This window comes from Schistocerca americana, chromosome 1 (assembly GCF_021461395.2).
Source record: "Schistocerca americana isolate TAMUIC-IGC-003095 chromosome 1, iqSchAmer2.1, whole genome shotgun sequence".
In the NCBI taxonomy this organism is placed as follows: Eukaryota; Metazoa; Arthropoda; class Insecta; order Orthoptera; family Acrididae; genus Schistocerca; species Schistocerca americana.
In genome coordinates, this window is record NC_060119.1 from 15,933,127 (window position 1) to 15,953,802 (window position 20,676).

The 20,676-nt window shown below is 35.5% G+C and overlaps 1 pseudogene; it reads right to left on the reverse strand.

Moving 5' to 3' along the window:
* The window catches only part of LOC124622292, a 176,317-nt pseudogene extending 159,550 nt beyond the window's left edge, over positions 1–16,767 (reverse strand).
* Positions 16,768–20,676: the final 3,909 nt, after the last annotated feature.

The window sequence follows — 20,676 nt, forward strand, 5'->3', positions numbered from 1 at the left end:
GGTTGTAAAAACTCTGCTGACAGTTTTTGTTATATTTGTGTTGAATTTGTGATTAAAAACACCAAAGAAACATTGTTGACTTTTTGAAAAAGGTTTATTTATCATACTTTCGATCTAAACTTGGTCATCAAGATAAATTTTAGGCGCCACACAAGGTATATTGTGTGTGTGTTGGAGACCTGAGAAAATGGTTGAAAAAGGAGAGAAAAGCCTTTAGATTTGCTGTTCCCATGATATGGAGGAAGCCAAGAAATCATTCCGATGATTGCTACTTTTGCAGTGTTGATATTACTGGTCATTATGCGGAAAACAAAAAAGGTAATAAGCTACTCTAACCTTTCATCTGCCATCCGACCAGTAAGGCATGGTGTAGATTTGCTGTTTCCTGACCCCACCAGATGATTTAAATTCTGTTCTAACAGAAGTATTTTCTGATGCACAATGTGATTTAGATGAACCAGACGATGATGAATTCCAATGTAATACAGAAAGTCTAGAGCCCAAATTGTTTACTGAGACCGACCTTAACGATTTGGTTAGGGATCTGGGCTTAATGAAAGAAAAAGTTGAATTGCTTGGCTTTAGATTAAAAGAAAAGAACTTATTGGCAGTTGAAACCAGCATATACATGCATAGAAAGAGTGAGCAGCAATTTTCCAACTTTTTTCAACAAGAAGGTGATTTAGTGCACTGCTCAGACATTCCAGGTCTGATGAATGAGTTTGGTACTGAATACAACAAGGAAGACTGGAGGATGTTTATTGATTCATCCAAAACTAGTTTTAAGGCTGTTTTATTAGACAATTGTAACATGTATGCATCTATACCTGTTGGACATTCTGTACACATGAAAAAAAGCTATGAAAATCTAGAAATAATGTTAAATAAAATAGGCAATTCTGCTCATGGTTGGATGATATGTGGCGATCTAAAAGTAACATGCATGCTCCTTGGTCAGCAAGGTGGCTTTACCAAATTTCCATGTTTCTTGTGTGAATGGGACAGTAGGGCTAGGGATGAACACTGGTACAGAAAGAACTCGTCTGTGAGGAAGTCTTTAAAACCTGGTGAGAAGAACATTCTACACAAAACCTAGTAGATCCAAATAACGTCCTCCTGCCACCTCTACATATAAAGTTAGGCATAATGAAATAGTTTGTAAAGGCTTTGCCTAAGGATGGACTACTTCTTTTTCTCGATCAGTCGCTAAAAGCTGACGTCGAGAGATTGTGAGTAAGATATTGGCCACGCCTTCTTTGCCAGCCTCCTCCACTTTCGTCTCGCACGCCACTGCTACGTAAGACCACCATGCAGCAGCGAATACTCGATCGCTGCTGCCCTTCGTTTTACAACTTATTGTTAAACCTAAATCGCACTACACTGACTTGTGTCCGCTTTGAGTTTCCCGTCGTTTCGCCTCAGACGAAACTCACACACAGGAGTGGGTATGATGACAGTTTTTCATACCGGAAATTATCAGATTTCTAAATTACCACGATTAGTCGTAATTTTTTCTTCATACTTTGTGTTTCTTAACTCATGCCGTAACCACGGCTATAATGGTTCTGCAAACAAATATGCTGCATGAGTGTGGAAAACCACAGGATGGTTGTTATTTGTCATGATTAACATTTTTTTAAAAAACTTTCGAGAAATCGTGTTTTCACTAATAGAAGCAATAGATTTCTTTTATGTTGCCTCATTTGGTAAGAGGGTTTGAGTTGATTTGGGGTGAGGGGACCAAATAGCGAGATCATCGGTGGTCGCATCGGATTAGGGAAGGACGGGGAAGGTAGTCGGCCGTGCCCTTTCAAAGCTGTCACCCCGGCATTTGCCTGAAGCGATTTAGGGAGATCACAGAAACTTCAATCAGGAAGGCCGAACGTGGGTTTAAACCGTCGTCCTCCCAAATGCGAGTACAGTGAGCTAACCAATGTGTCAGCTTGCCCAGTCGTATGGCAAGAGTATTGCGCAAAAGAAACAGGAAGGACAAAGTCCCGTAGGCTGCCGTCATTCCGTCGGTCACGTGGCGACGTGCTGACACGGGATTGGCTGCCTTGAAGTGGCGTGATACTCTCATAGCAGTACAGAGCAGGGTGTGGTCGCATCCACATCATCTCAGCACACAGATTGTTGGAAAGAGTGATATTGTATTTCTCTAAACACAATTTTAATAACATTCTCGGATTAACACATCAATTCAAAAATGCAAAATTAGCCTCTCAGACAGTGCAATCTTTATGGTTAAAGCCTAACACAACTGTGAAGCTAGTAGCGGTATCCATTCCCTTTGTTTCCAGCGTCTCAAGCATAGTAATAAGGAAAATATAATAATAATAATGCTACCAATAAAACGTGATGTAGTTGTTGATGTGGTCTTGAATGAAAGACTGGTTTGTGCAGCTCTCCACTTTACTGTATCCTGTATCCTGTATGTTTGCTAAATACAGCAACCTCTATTTGAATCTGCTTAACTGTATTCATCGCTTGGCCTCCCTCTACAATTTTTACTCAGCACACTTCCCTCTACTATCAAACTACCACTACCTTCATGCCTTAGGACATGTAGTACCAAATGGTCCCTTCTTCTAGTCAAATTCTTCTATAAATTTCTTTTCTCCCCAATTAGATTCAGTACCACCTCATTAGATACTCGATCTACCTATCTAATGTTCAGCATTATTCTGTAGTACCACATTTGGAAAACTTCTATTCTCTTCTTATTTGAACTGCTTGTAATCCACATTTCATTTCTGTAGAAGGCTACACTCCACACAAATAGCTTCAGAGAACACATCCTGACACTGAAATTTGTATTAGATATTAACAAATTCTGCTTCTTGAGAAATGTGTTTCTAGCTACAACCAGTCTGCATTTTATATCCTCTCTGCTCCCGCCATCCTCAGTTACTTTGCTGTCAAAACAGCAAAAATCAACTAAAACTTTTACGTGCCTCATCAGTAAACCCATCACCCAATTCTTTAAAGATTCAAACTCATATGTATGAAACACCTTCAAACGTCTGATTAATACGAGAATGAGGTAAGGTGTTAAATATTCGACACTAACCATGTAAGGGAGAAAAAATTTAACGAAGATTTAAAATTACGTTTAAAGTTATGTTTCATGCTCTTCGATTTGGGAGCTTAGAATGCTGACTGTGGGTTGCACATTATCCAAACAAACCAGAAAAGAAGCTTCATTTTACTTTAATTATGCAGGTCAGCCCCAAACACTGGATGGTGTGAAAATAATCTAATAAATCCATTCACATGATCAGACTTTAAATTTTGTAAGCCAGATGACTTCAAAGTTACTATTTTAATCAGTCACTTTTTATTGTTAGTTTTGTGATATTCAACAAGGTTTATGTAGCCTGTCTGACTTTTTCGTTCTATAGCAGTATTCAGTGACAATCTAAACATTATAACTATATGAATGAAAATATCTTTAGTGAATATTGTCTGCCATAATTTCCCGATTTGTTGAATCATATGCAGATGTCATTTTTGATCGTTTAATTGAAAAGAATGTATCCATATTCATTATTACTAGTACAAAAAGATTTACTTTGCATTTATTTATGAAATATGCTTGCCTTTTGGGTTATGAAAGTAGTGTGTTCTTCAAAATATACTGAGTCAACTACCAATGCTTTGAGATACAATAAAACTGATAATACCATGTTACAATTTATTCTTAGGGTATAATTGTCTGCTGAGGACCATATCAAATACAAAAATTTTAAAACCTTGACCACTCCTGAAAAAATTTCTGCAAACATCCACGTTTGCTGCATTTAAATATGGCTGCCATCAATGTTTGCACCATATCATAGCTCAGAAAAGAAAATACACACTGTCATCTGAAGCTGTCAAACCAAACAAATGTGTCCCTTATTAGTTGGTTAGTAGATAACTGCCTATAACAGCTAATTTTACAATGGTGATGTGTAATGTCGTTCTTATGGCGTCAGGTTAAAATTACACAATGACTTTTCAATCGAATTATCGTTTAAACAATTTCAAAGACAACCAAAATGGTGTTCAGGTATCCTTACACTCTGTCTCTGTTGTTTGGAGGCAAATCGTGTTTGTAATATATTGACTAAACTGGTTTGGTGTGGGGACAGAAGGGCTAAAAGTTACAAAAACAATAATTACTACAAAATCAAAATTGTACATAATTTAATTGGTATATTAAAAGACTGTATCTGATTAGCACATTACGTATTAGGCGTCGGATTTTGTAAGGTTGAGTTATCTCGAAATTTGCTGCTACATCCTTATTTCTGCTTTAGTTAATTAATAATGACTAAAACATCTTCTTTTAGATTAATCAGATCACTTCCATCACGGCATTTTGATCTCACAGTTTGATCAATCTATCTCATATGCTTAAAAACTATATTTAACGAAAGTACCAAAAAGCAAAGTGAAACACACTTTCGTATCAGAGTTAGTGGGATTAGTCCATAGAAGCCATCCTCCACACACATAATGTTACTGTGGGTGGTTCTGATATCCACTAAGTGTTAGTAATGCTGATGATAGTTTCTAAATAAGAAAACTTAAATTACAAAGTGAAAGCTGATAAAGTAGATATAAGTGAAAAGATTTATATGAAAAGACACAATAACTGATAGCATTTTTATGTTGTATTAGGGACTGTTTCTTATGCTATGAGTGACTGAAATCAGGAAGTACCACAGTGTGTGACTGGCATTTGCATGAAATCAGACTGTGACATGATGTCTTTCTCCCAGTGTAATGTGCTCTTTGTCTTGACTACCACATTTATGAAAGCACTGCTAAAGATTCGATCATAACTAAATATTTATGACAAAACATTCAAATATGTGTGAAATCTTATGGGACTTAACTGCTAAGGTCATCAGTCCCTAAGCTTACACACTACTTAACTTAAATTATCCTAAGGACAAACACACACACACCCATGCCCGAGGGAGGACTCGAACCTCCGCCAGGATCAGCCGCACAGTCCTTGACTGCAGTGCCTTAGACCGCTCGGCTAATCCCACGCAGCATTTATGACAAGCAAAACTACAAATATGATTGCTGCTCATTTCATTTGCACCAATTTAAGCTGTGCTCTTAGGTTTGTGTATAACCACACTCTCAAAAATCGTGGCTTACTTCAAAGAAATCACAAAGCATTGGTAACAAGCAAGACTATACATATGATTGCTGCTCGTTTCACTCGCAGTAACTTAAGCTTTACTTGTAGGTTCCCACCTAACCACACCCTCAGGAATCATGACATATTAAAAAAAAGTCAATTATTTGTGATAAGAAAAAATATAAATTTCATATGATGTAAATGTCTTTACTGCTTGTTTCACTAGCAGCAGTTTCATCGTTCATTTTTTAAGCTTGAAGCCATGAAAGAGAAGAAACTCATTTCATGTAAATAACATCGAATATTGTGGGACATGCTTCTATTACATAAATAAGAAGACCCAGAATGTGTTACAAAAGCAAAGCTGGAGAGAAAAGGTATTAGTGTGTTCTAGGATATTATCCTACTTCTTTCAGTTCTGTAACACTACGTCTCTAACCACAGTGAATGCATTTCATCTTGAAATCTCTTAAGGACTGATGTGTCTAAGAGATATTTAATTATAACAAATTGTATATAGAGTGATGTGTTTGTGATAAATCTTCTATTTGACATTGCCTTCAAATTGCATACTGTCAAAAAATCAAAGTTATAACATGGAAACAACGAAATATGATGGATACAATACTGTGTCTCAAAATTAGTGAGTGAGGAATGTCACATGACCGATTTCTGATTTCAACCAAACACTAGCCACTAATTTCTGATTTCAGCCAAATGCCAGCCACATAACATAATACTTCCCAATTTTAGTGACTCACAATACGCTATGTCATAACCAGTGATTAGTATGTGAAAATTTATGTTATGATGGTACCACTTTTGTTCCAGCTGGTAAAAATTGAGGAGCATTAAAGCAGTAAAGTAGGGATCATTTCAGAGCAGCCAGTAAGTGGTTCCATCTCACTGAATTTTGTATTAATACTGACAAACTGTAAATATTCTCTTTACCTTATCAATTAAAGAGGATGGCAATAACTGCTTCAGCTAAACTTCTTGACTTCTGTCTTCACACGAAATTAACATGGAAGAATTATACCAAATATATCTCTACTAACTTAGTATGTGCTACATATTTGTTAGGTAAACTAAGGTCATGTGTTAATGATAAGCTATTGCTAAATGCATACTATACCTTTTTCCAAGCACAATTGACATGCCATTGTGTTATTGAGGAATTTCCCTGGAGCAAAAAAAGATCACATTTAGCAAAAATAAGGAGTTCAGATGCATCTGTGGGGCTATAAATAATGTCTTGGGAACCCTATTTAAAAAAAAAAAAAAAAAAAAAAAAAAAAAAAAAAAAAAAAAAAAAAAAAAAATAAAAATACCCACAGCTACATTCCTCTTCATATTAAGTTGCCTAACACATACAAAAGAAAACTAGCATTATTACAAACTAAAACACTCTATCCATTGATGTTATTTTGGAAATTTGTGGTACGTTCCTATTGGGACAAACTGCTGAGGTCATGAGGTCATTGGTTTACACACTACTTAATCTAAAACTATCTCACGCTAAGGATAACACACCCATCCACCCCCGAGGGAGGATCCGAACCTCTGATGGCGGGGGGGGGGGGGGGGGGGGGGTTCTGCAGGAACTGTGACAAGGTGCCTCGACCCCGCGGTGCTGTAACCTCGTGGCCCGTCAATATAATACACACCTAAAACAGAAGACAGACATCACAGTCGCTAGACTTAAGGAAACTCTAGACAGTTACAAATACATGAGGGTAAAACAGTTTAATATGTTGTCACTACAGGTACACAATGTGTCACCAATATGTTTAAAGACGTCGCACAGTTGTGGCTTTGAGAGAAAAAGCATTTTATACAATAGAAGAGTTCGAAATAGGCTTTAAAAATTATCTCAGACAGTAATATAGTTTCATTACATTAAACTTATGTATGTGATTCTACATAATACATCATGCGCAGTATGATGGACAATTTAATGTCGAACAGTAATTACGTAAAATATTTTTTAGTCTGTGCGTGTTATTTATGTAATTGTATTGCTACGTCTGTGTACACAAAAGATTATGTTGGTTGCATTTTTAAAGGTGTATAATAAATAAATAAATGAAACATCCTTCATCTGAAGCACTTGATTAGATAGAAAGTGTGTATTTGTAATTGACCTTGATCTTTTTTCCTTTCAGATAATTTTGCAGTTACAGTCATCTCGAATACAGGCTGCTGTGGCAGACTTATATCCATTTATGGTATTTACCAAACTATTCTATTCGTTATGTTCGGCTGACGTAGAGACCCATAAATCTTCCTGTCTATTCCAGAAATTGGGAATCTAGCACTTTCTGCAGTGTTTGCTTATTTTTACATGACATCCATTTTCTCACTGTCGTTTCTTGGGGTGGTAGATTTTATATTGCCACAATATTATTTTCCAACTAATGAGAACTAATCAAGTAGATATATATGCAAAACAGAACTAACAGCCCCTTGGTTTCCAGAGCTCTTACTTCCATAACATAAGGTGTGCAAAGTTAACGTATCTATAGAAATACCAGTAACTTGATGTTTTTAATTTCTGGATCTGTGTCGTTTACCAGTCATGATTGGACAGACTGTGTGAAGATTAAATATGCAAGAGTTATTTGTCATTTTTCATATATATAAGGAAATATATGTGATACACACACTGAAGAGCCAAAGAAACTGGTACACCTGCCTAATATCGGGTAGGGCCCCCGCGAGTATGCAGAAGTTTTGCAGCATGACGTGGCATGGACTCAACTAATGTCTAAAGTAGTCATGGAAGGAATGACACCATGAATCCTGCAGTGCTGCCCATCAATCTGCTAGAGTAGAAGGGGGTCGAATCTGTACTGAACAGCTTGTTGCAAGGCATCCCAGGTATGCCCAAACATGTTCATGTCTGGAGAGATGGAGGCCAGCGGAAGTGCTGGACGTGTGGGGTGTTGGATTGACCTGCTGGATTTTTGCAAGTCTGTCGGAATGCACAATGGACATGAATGGAGGCAGGTAGACATGATGTTTACATATGTGTCACCTGTCAGAATCGTATCTAGAAGTATAAGGGGTCCCATTTAATTCCAACTGCACACGTCCCACACCATTACAGAGCCTCCACCAGGTCGAATTGGGTGAACATAGGCTTGCAGTGCTGCAGTCTTTAGCTTGATGCAAAGATTCTGACTGCTTTTTTTATGTAGCACTGCCACATACTTGCAGCCTTCAGAATATCCCCATAACAGTAGGCCATGATTGATGTGGCTATTAAATATTGCATAATGCACTGTTATAAGGTATGGGTCAGCTAATACACCTTCTGTTCTCCTCAGAAGGTATATTACTGTACACACAAACTAAGTTGACACTCGGCGCGGTGGCTGAAGCGAGTGACAGTGGAGGCATCTCCCATTTACAGTCATTCCCATAAGCCACGGCGCCGAGTGTCAACTTACTTTCTGCAGACAGTACATCGGAGAGCTGGGAGCACACATACACTGTTTGTTCATTCATTGATAGCCTCCATATTATCGGGGTATGCCACATTTGTAAGGCTGCATGTAAGATTTTGTTGTGTTATTTCTTCATTCGTTTTCATTTTATTGTCGAAGAACCATTGTTTGATGTTTTGTAAGATCACATTTGTTGTTTGCAGAGCTTGTGCAGCAGTTTTTGTTTTCGCAGGTACTAACAGTGCACTGGCAAAAAATTAGTTAAAATCTATGTGAATGATCATTGCTCCGGTATGTCTGTACAAACAAAACACAGAAGGAAACATATACTGGAGACTGCCCAACCGAATGAACTGCTGGACAAGGAAATATGCATGTGTGGTTGGACATTTAAAAAAGTAAAATTCGTAATGTCCTGTTGGTGCCGAATTCACTGAAGACATGATACATGCACGGATTGGAGAAGGATAGAACTGTCTCTGTTATTTTCCTTGAGTTATTTAGTGAGATTACAGAATGCATAAATCTGGCAAATGAGTCAAGGATTATACACTTCAGAAAAGTTGCAGTAACATTTTCAGGGATCAGACCACCGCTATTGTCGCAGGTTCGAATCCTGCCTCGAGCACGGGTGTGTGTGATGTCCTTAGGTTAAATAGGTTTAAGTAGTTCTAGGGGACTGATGACCTCAGAAGTTAAGTCCCATAGTGCTCACAGCCTTTTGAACCATTTTTTTTAAACTAGTAAAGAGTATAGGAAGGTGTTTTGTACTGAGTGACTAAATCAGTCAAACAACACTTCGAAAATGTGCCTCTGTTTAATGGTTTCGTTCAAATTTAAATAAGAAACTCTCGTATTACAACGAGCCAATAATAGCAACCAAAGCATTAAGCCGTAAAAATCATATGCAAAACTTACGATAAAGATAGTGACATTTATAATAAGTATCCTTTACTTCCAAAGCAATTCGTATTTTCGCCTTGAGTTTCATTCTTCTACACATTTTTCTAACGCACACTGTGGACATTTTTATAAGCGGAGGTAAGTTTCTGGAAATTTCTTGTTTAGTTATTAGTGTAAGATCTACGGTCTCTATTGGATTGGATTGGCTTTGTCAATAATGATTTTTAATTCTGTCATCAAATGCCCCCACTTTCGAAGTCAGTACTTTAATCTAAAAAGCCATGGATTCATGTCAGCAAATAACAAAACATTTTAAATTAATCAAATAAACTGGCTTGTTCTAGTGCGTAGTTCAGTTGCTTTGTTGTCTTTGGTTGTCGGTATTATTAAAATCCACTGCTCCTGTATGTCTTCATTTATTAAAATACAATCTCTGAAAAGCAGTTTGTTTGGAGGCGTACGAAAACCGGTGCTGTGTTCATCTAGGTTTGTTATTTTGAGTATGCGTATGGCGTCCATTGTCATGTAATCGTATCGTGTTAAGAAGTTATTTGTGTGTTCGAAGTTTGGTTGCGCGTTGCGCGATTACTTGCTAGTTGCAAGCAGTTATTTTTATCGGTGTACTGCTACAAATTATTCGATTGTTGTAAAAGACGTCTCCAGGGCTATTACGAGTCATAACGTCTCAAAATTGATGAAAATACGTCCTCAAATAATCTCCCTTCATTGCCTCATACCATTATTATATATACTGTCTGATGTTTTGGATTCCGGGGGAGAAAAACCGGTAAATTAAGTTTGTAATCATTTATTTGATGGTTTCAGGTGCATTAGTAACATCCAGTACCGGTATGTAATTTCACTGATAAAATAAAACCATTCGTCACACCCCTCCAGTTCTGTAGGACTACAGTTTTGTTGAATACACATTTTTAATATTGAACTGTATTAATCATCCCTTTTATGTGTAATCATGCTTATTTCTAGACCTCGGTATATTTATTTTATTACGCATTTTATCGCAGTCATGTTTTACGTGAAGTTTCATTGCTCACATCGAAATAATTGTGACGCATTGGCATTATTTCACCTAAACCAAGTACGTAAAGATCTGTATTTACGAAAACCGGTACATGAAATGTGTAGCTATTGTAATTGGAATTGTGAATAAGTTTTGTTTTAATTGTAGCGTAAATCATTGGTAAGGTTGAAATATGGCATCCCGGCTAAGACACAAGTTGAAAATATGATCACTATTTTTTATTTACTTAAATTTGCCATATTTCGTGACAGTACCTTTTCCGTTAGACATTTGCAAGGCGAAATTAGTCTTGGCTTCAGTTGTCTAAGTATGATTCTACAATGCATCATTGTCGGCTGCAGAAAAGACGTGGTTCAACGTGTTTCTCTCATTTTGGTGTTTCAAATACAGTTTCTTCAAATGTAGTTTCTTCTTTTTAGTTAATACAAAAATAATAGTAACATAATTCAAAATTATTTATGACGGCGACCTTCACATTGTTCTTCCGTCAACATACACCAAGAGTTAGCTGCCGACTAACTATAGTCAAAGACGACTCCAATGTCAAAGATATTTTACACAATTCACAAGTTTCCACTTGTAATCAGTCTCTTTGCTATTCTTCGATACATTTTCTAATAGTAATCAATATGCTTTTACTCTCAAAAACAGAAGTAAATTAACATATAATAAGACAAATTATAATAAATTCTGACAAAAATATAAGAAAACATTTACAATTCGGTATCGACAAATACGGTAAAAAAATAACATCTCCCAGATCCATTAAACTGCTCCCCAGGGCTTTTGTTGTTATGGACATATACAACAAAATCCCGACAACACTCAGTGATGGATCTGTATTACACAATTAGTACATTAATGATGCAGTCTGATAGCCTCTTCCAAATTTGGACTCTTTGAATCTGTGGACTTATTACTGGCTGTTGTTGCAATGATACTTCCCCATCAATCCCATACACAAAATTTTCAAGTAAAGAAATTATTTAACATGACAAATATACATGGTATAAAACATACATGAGAAATATTCTAACATACAGCATGCAGATTGAAAATAATAGAAAGGTAAAACTCATTTCCTAGAATAAGATCTAATTTTTTTTTAAATATTAATGTTAATTTCATTATGCTTACATATTGTACAGTAAAAATGATATTGGACATATATAGTGTAATGTGTTTTTCTCTATATTTGCCTTTTATATATATATATTTTTTTAACATCTGATTTTTTTTTAATTTTTATATTTTTTTTATTAGTCATGGATTTTTTGTTTTTTGTATATTTTTTTTGCTTATGATTTTCTTTTTAAATTTTTTTACTTAGGTTTTTTTATTTTGTATTTTTTTATGATTTTCTTCTTTTAGTACAGCTAAAGATACATCAGTATTATCTAAATTTTTTGCAATTATTTATGTACACTTTCCTCTCTACTACAGTATTACTACAAGTCACATTCTTGTGAAGAGTACTTTTGCTCCCCACAACATCAGTATAAACAACAATAAACTGCTCATATATCATGAGGCTTTATCTAAAATTGGTTTTGAAACTTATACCTTTGCATGCATGTCCTCACATGCATGCCTTCACCCACAGGGAAGACTTAGCTTCCAAAAATTAGAAAAATTCAGAAATGCTCACTATGGAGACTTTTTTTTGTAAAAAAGTAAAAATAAATCTTTGTCTCATTCTTTGTTAGAACAGTGTTTTTCATCAGTTTCAATTAATATGTGACTTCAAATTATTAATTTATACATGCAAATATACACACTTCGTTGTACAGGCAGTTTTGTTCTAACAAGCGTATTCCAGTGGAGAACTTTTGTTTTAGATGATAATAGGTTATTTAAATTTTGAAATTATGATTTCTGTTTATACAGTTTTTAAGAGACAACATTCCTGAGACCAAATAATTTCTTTGACTTAGGATACACCAAAAGATAAGCATTAGGGTGTGGATTTTCTATGACTTCAACAGGCCCAATATAGATATCAACGAATTTTTTAATTTCTGAAGTTAACATTTTTGATTTTTCATGAGATTTGACCAGAACAAGATCCCCAAATTTAAAAGTGGTTAATCTTACCCTATTGTTATATCTTTTATTCCTCTTTTCCCCTTGTTTCCTCATAGTTTCCCTGACAATATCTTCTCTCTCTTGCATAGTTAAAGGTGTACATTTAGGAAATTCAATAAGTTCTGATATAAGATTTGGAGGTCTAATATTAAACATAATCTCATATGGTGAAAATCCTGGGGAACTATGTTGTAGGCTATTCATAATATCTTCAAAATTTCGAATGTGCTCAAACCAGGTTGGATGTTTATGGCTACAATAGGTTCTACAAAGCCTCCCAATTTCCCTCATATATCTTTCTGCAGGATTGGTGGACGGAGAATAAACAGATATAAGTATATGCTTCAATTTTTATCTTTCAATAAACTTTTTCCAAATTTTAGAGGTGAACTGTGAACCATTATCTGATAATATAGCTTTTGGTTTACCCACCTGTTCGAAATAATCTCTTTCAATTTTTATTATAATTTCATGGCTAGTAGCTTTTTTCACTGGATATAGTTTAATTAATTTTGAAAATACATCTACCATAACAAATATGTAACAGTAACCACCTTTACTCTTTGGTAACATTCCATATACGTCCACTGCGATAAGATCTAAAGGTTTTTCCGGAATAATGTTTTGCATCTCTCCACCACATCTTTGAATGCTCACTTTAACTCTCTGCCATTTGTCACAGGTTGCCAATTCTTTTCTTACCTTCTTTCCAATATTGTAAAAATAAACATTTTCTTGTATCTTTTGAATAGACTTCTGTATCCCACAATGACCAAAACTTTCATGTATGTAAATGATCAGCTTATCAGCATCTGCCTCTGACCAACACAGTTTCCAATTATCAGAATCTACATCTGTTCTCCGAAACAAAATCCCCTTATGCAATTTGTAAAATTTATCAAGTTTCTCATACCCCTTCTTGCCTAAACATTCTTTGATTAATTTCCAACTCTGATCTAAATTTAGATTTTTTCTAATTTTGTTACACATAGCTCTAATTGTTTTTTCATTTTCCACCCCTTTCAAGTATCTAATTTTAAATTGCTTTTCCTCCTCTTGTTCAAAAATCTCCTTTTCTCCCCCAATTGGTAAACTTGAAAGTGAATCAGCTACTACATTCTCAGAACCTTTTATGTGTTTGATTTCAAAGTCAAACTGTTGCAGTAAAATTGCCCATCTGGTCAATCTACTGTGGTATAATTTGCACTCTTGTAAGTAACTCAAAGCTTTGTGATCCGAAAATACTATGGTTTTATGTCCAACAAGGTAAATTCTAAATTTTGTAAAAGCCCAATGAATTGCCAAAAGTTCCTTCTCTGTGACTGTATAATTTTTCTCATGCTTGAGCAACATTCTGCTTGAAAATGCTATGGTACAATGTATCTTAACTCCATTCTCTACTCTTTCTTGAAATAACTCTGCTCCAAGCCCATAATTACTGCTATCCGTGTTCAAACAAAATGGAAAACTAAAATCAGGTCTGTGTAATAAGTGTTGCTTTCTCAACTCTTGGTTAATTTTATCAAACTCTTCCTGACAACTTTTATCCCAAACCCAAACAGTGTTTTTCTTAAGTAATTGGCTTAAACATGGTGCATTCAGACTCTGATCACTTATATGTTTTCGGTAATAACCGCATAACCCAAAGAACGACTTTAATTGTTTTTTAGTCTTACGAATAGGAATTTCTGAAATTGCTTTAATTTTTTCTGGCTCTGCCAAAATTCCCTTGTCTGTGACAACATGACCCAAAAATTTCAATTCAGAAACTGCAAATTTACATTTCTCTAATTTCAATGTCATCCCCCCTTTTCTAAGTTTTTCACAAACTGACTTCAAAATCAAAAAATGTTCCTCCCAATTTTGCCCTGTAACCAAAATGTCATCTACATAAATTATCAGTTTAGACGCAAGTTCTTGCCCCAGTACATGATCCAAAGCTCTTATAAATTCAGAAACAGAAGAATTTAACCCAAATGGCACAACACAACATTGGTAACGGTAACTCTTACCATTGTACAAGAAAGCAGTATATTTTCTAGGATTAACCGAAAGTGGTACCTGATGAAAACCCGAAGTTAGATCCAAACTTGACATATATTTTAAATCCGTAAATTTATAGAGTAACTCATCAATATTTTCAGGATGGTCTATCTGTCTGAACAAAATTTTGTTTAAGTGTGTAGAGTCCAAAACCAATGTTACTCCACCATCTTTTTTCGAAATTACTACTAGAGGATTATTATATGAACTGATACTCCTTTCTATTATATTACATCCTTCCATCTTTTTCAGCTCTTTCTCAACACCAAGTCTTTTTGATATTGCAATACTGTATGGTTTTATGAAAAATGGTTCATGAGGTTTTACCTGAAGCTCACACTGACAACCCTTTACCCTTCCAGGTATGTCACTGAAAACATCACTGTATTCCCACAGCAGATTTTCTAACTGTTGTTTTCGCTCCCCAGATAAATTTTGTGTTTCTGAAATTTTCAAATTTACTAAATTCCCAAATTCAACTTCATCGGTATCAAATCTATGAGTTTCAATATTCTCCAATCTTTTTTCTTTTAGTAAATTGATACTGTCAAAATTTCCATTACTCTGATCACCAAGTGTGTTCGCAAAATTTGTCTGAATGTACTCCCTTTCACTAGTTTCTACAAAAGTTTTTTTCCAACCCAATCAAATGCTGTATTTGCTTCTACTATCCAATTCATACCCAAAAGAAAATCCTCATTAAATTCCTGAATTACGAAACATCCATGTGTGAACAACTTGCCTCCAATTAAAAATGTCACTAAAGCCTGGCTTTTTACCAATTTACTGCTCTTCCCAGTAGCACCTTTTATCTTTACCCCAACAACTGGCATTTCAACATAATCTTTCCCCACTTTCAATTTCTTGCTTAACCTTTCAGATATTCCCGAGATCTCACTTCCTGTATCAATTAAACATTTACCAATCCATGACCCAATTTGAACTTTTATATAGGGACTGCAAAATTGATCACTTTTCTCAGAACCTGTATCCTCATGTAATAAATCACTTTCAATTTCCCCAAACCTATACTTATCAGAATCATATGGCATATCATTACATGTATTATTTGTCTCAGTTATAAAATTTGCACAAGACACAAAATTGTCATGAGTACTCTCTATTATCTCAAATAGCCAAGAATTTTCATCCAAATCACATTGTATACTATTGAAGTACTTATCCTTCAGCTTTTCAAAAATAAAATATCTCATCTTTTTCCACCACTCAGGACATACAGTTTCACATACATTAATAAGCATCTTTCTAAAGTTCTTGTCAAAAGAAATAGTTTCACTGTTGAGCCATATATTCATAAGAAATGTGTGTGTATCATTAGTATCTGTAAAAGTTTCACTTAGGTTACAAGTTATACATGTGTCATTGTCATTTGTGTAGTCAGATTCTTTATCAACAACATCAAAATTCACACTTTCATATACATCCAGCTTGTGAGCTTTATTCATCCTGGTAACATCCCTGGGAATTTCTATAATATTCTCACTATTTAATCCATTTTCAACCATGTGTATACCCAATTCCCTATTTAAACTAATGAAATACCTTTCCTCAACATCATCATCAATACCATTACCATCATTATCAACTTTATCAACAACATCATTATCATTACACATATTCAGGTCATACACATTCAAATTATTCCCCAAAATATTATTTCCCCTTTCTAAAGTTACCAGATCCCTTTCACCAACATTTTCATTCTCACAGCATGCATTCTCTCTTTCATTCACACACATCTCTGAACTACTACAAATTACATCATCTGACAAAGTGTTGTTCTTTTCTGCCCGAGTGTAAAACTCTGTTAAATTAAATGAATCACAATTACTTTTATCTACTGTATGTTCTTGTGTACTGAAAATTTTATCTTTATCAATATTATTTTCCTCTTGAAATTTTTTCAATAAGTAACAACTAATAACCTCATGTGATAGCTTAGGTTTGGAACTGTCATGTTTGGGTTTATGATAGTCACATCCATTGGTCCTTTCATCATGCTCACCTTCTGCCTCAACCTTGCGGACCTTCAAGGGGGCGTCTACGCTGATCAACATTTCTGATCCCATTCCTATGCCAAACATTACCTGATTGTTGGTAGTTCCTATTGTACTGACCTCTATCAAAATTTCTGTGATTTTGATCCCTAAAGTGTTCTCTATTTTGTTGATTATTAATGTGAAAATGTTGTTCTTGTTTTGGATAAAAATTATGGTCCTTTTTTTCAAAATTGTTATATCCCCCTGAATCTTGACTGACGCCATGATAATTGTTTAGTTCCCTTTTTTGAAAGTCATTTCCCCAATTTGGACCATTACCTTTCTAAGTAAACCCACTGTGTGTTCGTGTTGTTACCCTATCTAACTTATCAATATAATTGAGAAACTGCTCTACATTACTATCAGGACAATGAACTAAACTCAACTGCATTGCTGATGGCAATCTTCTCTTTAAGGTATCAATTTTGATCAAGTCATCCAAAGGTTTTGTTAAATGAATAAATTTTTGAAGTTCACTTTTGCAAAATTGTTTCATGCTCCCATCTGATCCTCTATAGTTTCGCCCATTCAAAAATTCACTTTTGATTCTAGTTTGTTTAAGATCATCCCAAAATTTTTCCAGAGTTACAATCTGGTTTGCCCAAGTCAAAGCTTCCCCTTCTAAGAATTTTTTCACAAATTTAATTTTTATTTCATCTGGTGAGTGAGGTAAAAAACAATCCTTACAATACAGCATAAAATCAACGGGATGTAAGGGTCCATCTACCGAAAAGTGCTTCAGTGGAATATTAGATACAAGATTACATGTGTTGACATTGTAATTTTTGCTTTGAAATTCAGTGTTAAAACTTTCAATTTTTTCGCTAAGTTCTTTGACAGATTTTTTGTTTTCTAAACCATTGCATTCTACTTTTTCTTCTAGAGTAACCAAACGATTGTCAAACTTTTTGTATTCTCATCCAAATTTTTAATATCCCCTTTTATCTCATTAAAATCCATTAAATTTCGTTCCCTATCTACCAGTAACTCATTTTTTACAGTATTAATTTCACCGCTCAATTTAGCATCAATTTCATTTACTTTTGCTTCCACAGATTCAATTTTTTCCTCAACACTACCAACTCTGTTCGAAAGCTCACCCACTTGGGTATTGACTGCTTGGACTTGCAACAAAATGTTCTCAATTTTTTCATCCCAGTAAGTCTTATTGTCGTCAACTGATTGTTTAATTTCTTTCGTGAAATTTACAAGAAAACTTTTTAAATCAAATTGATCGGTTCTTTCTCTTTGATTTGACCTGTCCTGATGTTCGAAGTCTATTAAATTACTACTTTCTACTTTAGGCACAATACTCTCGAAAAACTCATAAGTCATTGTGAAGAACAAAAATTTATACACAACAATATAAAACAAGATAAAAATATTGTATTAACAAAATACGAGGTTTTCGTGACTTATCTGGAACACTCTTCTACTGTTGCAAAACCACGTTTTCCATCCATGTGATTGTTGACCAAAATTCTTGAAGTATTTTCTTCTGTCGAAAATTATATTTTTTGCCGAAACATTTCTTCTCCAAAACTTTTACTTCCCGATGAACACAAACACTGTAACACACATTCTGAAGAAACAGGTATTAACACACAAAACTGTTCTTCCTCGTAGCACTGTTGAAAATCTCGTGAACACAATATCCCGGCTACAGTCCCCAGTTGAAATATGGCATCCCGGCTAAGACACAAGTTGAAAATATGATCACTATTTTTTATTTACTTAAATTTGCCATATTTCGTGACAGTACTTTTTCCGTTAGACGTTTGCAAGGCGATATTAGTCTTGGCTTCAGTTGTCGAAGTATGATTCCACAATGCATCGTTGTCGGCTGCAGAAAAGACGTGGTTCAACGAGTTTCTCTCATTTTGGTGTTTCAAATACAGTTTCTTCAAATGTAGTTTCTTCTTTTTAGTTAATACAAAAATAATAGTAACATAATTCAAAATTATTTATGACGGCGACCTTCACATTGTTCTTCCGTCAACACACACCAAGACAATAGTCAAAGACGACTCCAACGTCAAAGATATTTTACACAATTCACAAGTTTCCACTTGTAATCAGTCTCTTTGCTATTCTTCGATACATCATAACAGTAGCGACACTTCGCTTCGATTTTGTTGCCTACAGCGCCAGCAGCGCCCCAAGAGGCTGCTGCGTTACACTGTGAATTCGCCGCGATCGTGAAAGAGAATAGTGGTTGTTTATTTCGATTTATACAATGGCTCTTACTGGCGGGAGCGTTTGTAGCGCAATAAATTGCACTAACAACAGGAAGAAGACACCACAGCTGTCTGTTTTTAGGTTTCCTAAGGATCCTGAGAGGTATATACCATCATGTTACTAAACTGTATCGGCAGGATTCACTTGCAAACTATATGTGTATAAATGATGAATGTTTCGTTTTAGGAGCAGAAAATGGCTTGTTAATAGCAGGCGAGAAGGCCTCATTAAGAAAGAACCAGTGTACCTGTATAATAATATTAGGTTTTGTTCGCCACATTTCGAACAAAACCAGTTCATGAACGCAGACAACAACAGACTCGTGTGGAATGCAGTACCCACACTGTTTGACATTCCAAATAAGCCACCTCAGCTGACGATGAAGAGGAAACTGCCGCAAAGATTCGACAGTCAATCTAAAGCAGTAAAACAGTCCTATGACACAGAAGCAGCCGGTTCAACTCTGCATGTATCAGTGCCAGATTCGTGTGAATCTTCAACACAGACTTGCTTTGACGATGAAGTGGTTAGATTAAGTGCAGCTGTTCGTGTCTTAAAAAAGCGTCTGAAGTGTCAGAATGTGCAAATCGCTAGACTTTGAGCGAAACTATTACGGGACAAGGAAAGTGCCTACAGACAGCGACAGAAACTGTATCAGAAGGAGCAAGTGAACAAGGACAAACGAATGTTAAAGACTGTAGGATCCCGATATTTAAAAAAAGTGCCCTTGACTTGTTGGTAAGCCAGATTACCATGCCATTGAGAGAAAAACGTGCTGCAAGATGGAAAGACGAAAATAATCTGTTTCCTCTAAATTTATTATATTACAGCACTCAGGCATACAGGTTTTTGTCAGAATGTTTTATGCTTCCATCAGTGCGTACATTACAAAGGTATGTGGAAGGCATACAAATAAAATGTGGGATAAGTGACTATATATTCCATCTTTTAAAGCAAAAGGTGCAACATTTTTCTTATATTGATAAACTTGTGAATATGTCATTGGATGAAATGTCTCTAATGGCAAATTTGACATATGAGGCACAGCTAAAATTGCGAACAGTGTGTTGGTGATAATGATTAGTGGCATTTTTTCATGTTTCAAACAACCATTGCTGTACTGTTTTTGTAAAGGAACAGTGGGAGCTATGCATTTGACTGCTATATTTTATGAAGTACTCAAGAGACTTAAGGAAATTGGCTTGGTTGTAAAGACCTGTGTGACTGATCGGGGTTCAAATTTTGTGGGCTGGAGAAAGAGACTGGGAATTACACAAGACAATCCAAGTTTGGTATATGAGGAGCAGAAGATCTATTTCTTCTATGATACCCCACGTTTGTTTAAGAGCATCAGAAACAACCTATTTAGGTATGGCATAATTCATACATCAAATGATGGTTTGGTTGGTACTGCTTCTTGGAAGGACATTTCTCAGCTCTATTCAAATGACTTGCACAGGAAATACAAGTTAGCTCCGAAGCTGACTAAAAAGGCTGTCAAACTGCCAGCTTTTTCAAAAATGTAAGTGGGTACTGCAGCTCGTGTGTTAAGCCACACAGTGGCAGCTGGTATTGACACACTTGTATTTTGTGGTAGTATGCCATTATCTGCAACTGGCACTTCAGACTTTTGTCAGAAAGTTAATGACATTTTTGATTTCTTTAATACATACAGTGTGAAAGGGCCTGTGCATCTAAGAAACTGTATTAGGAGTG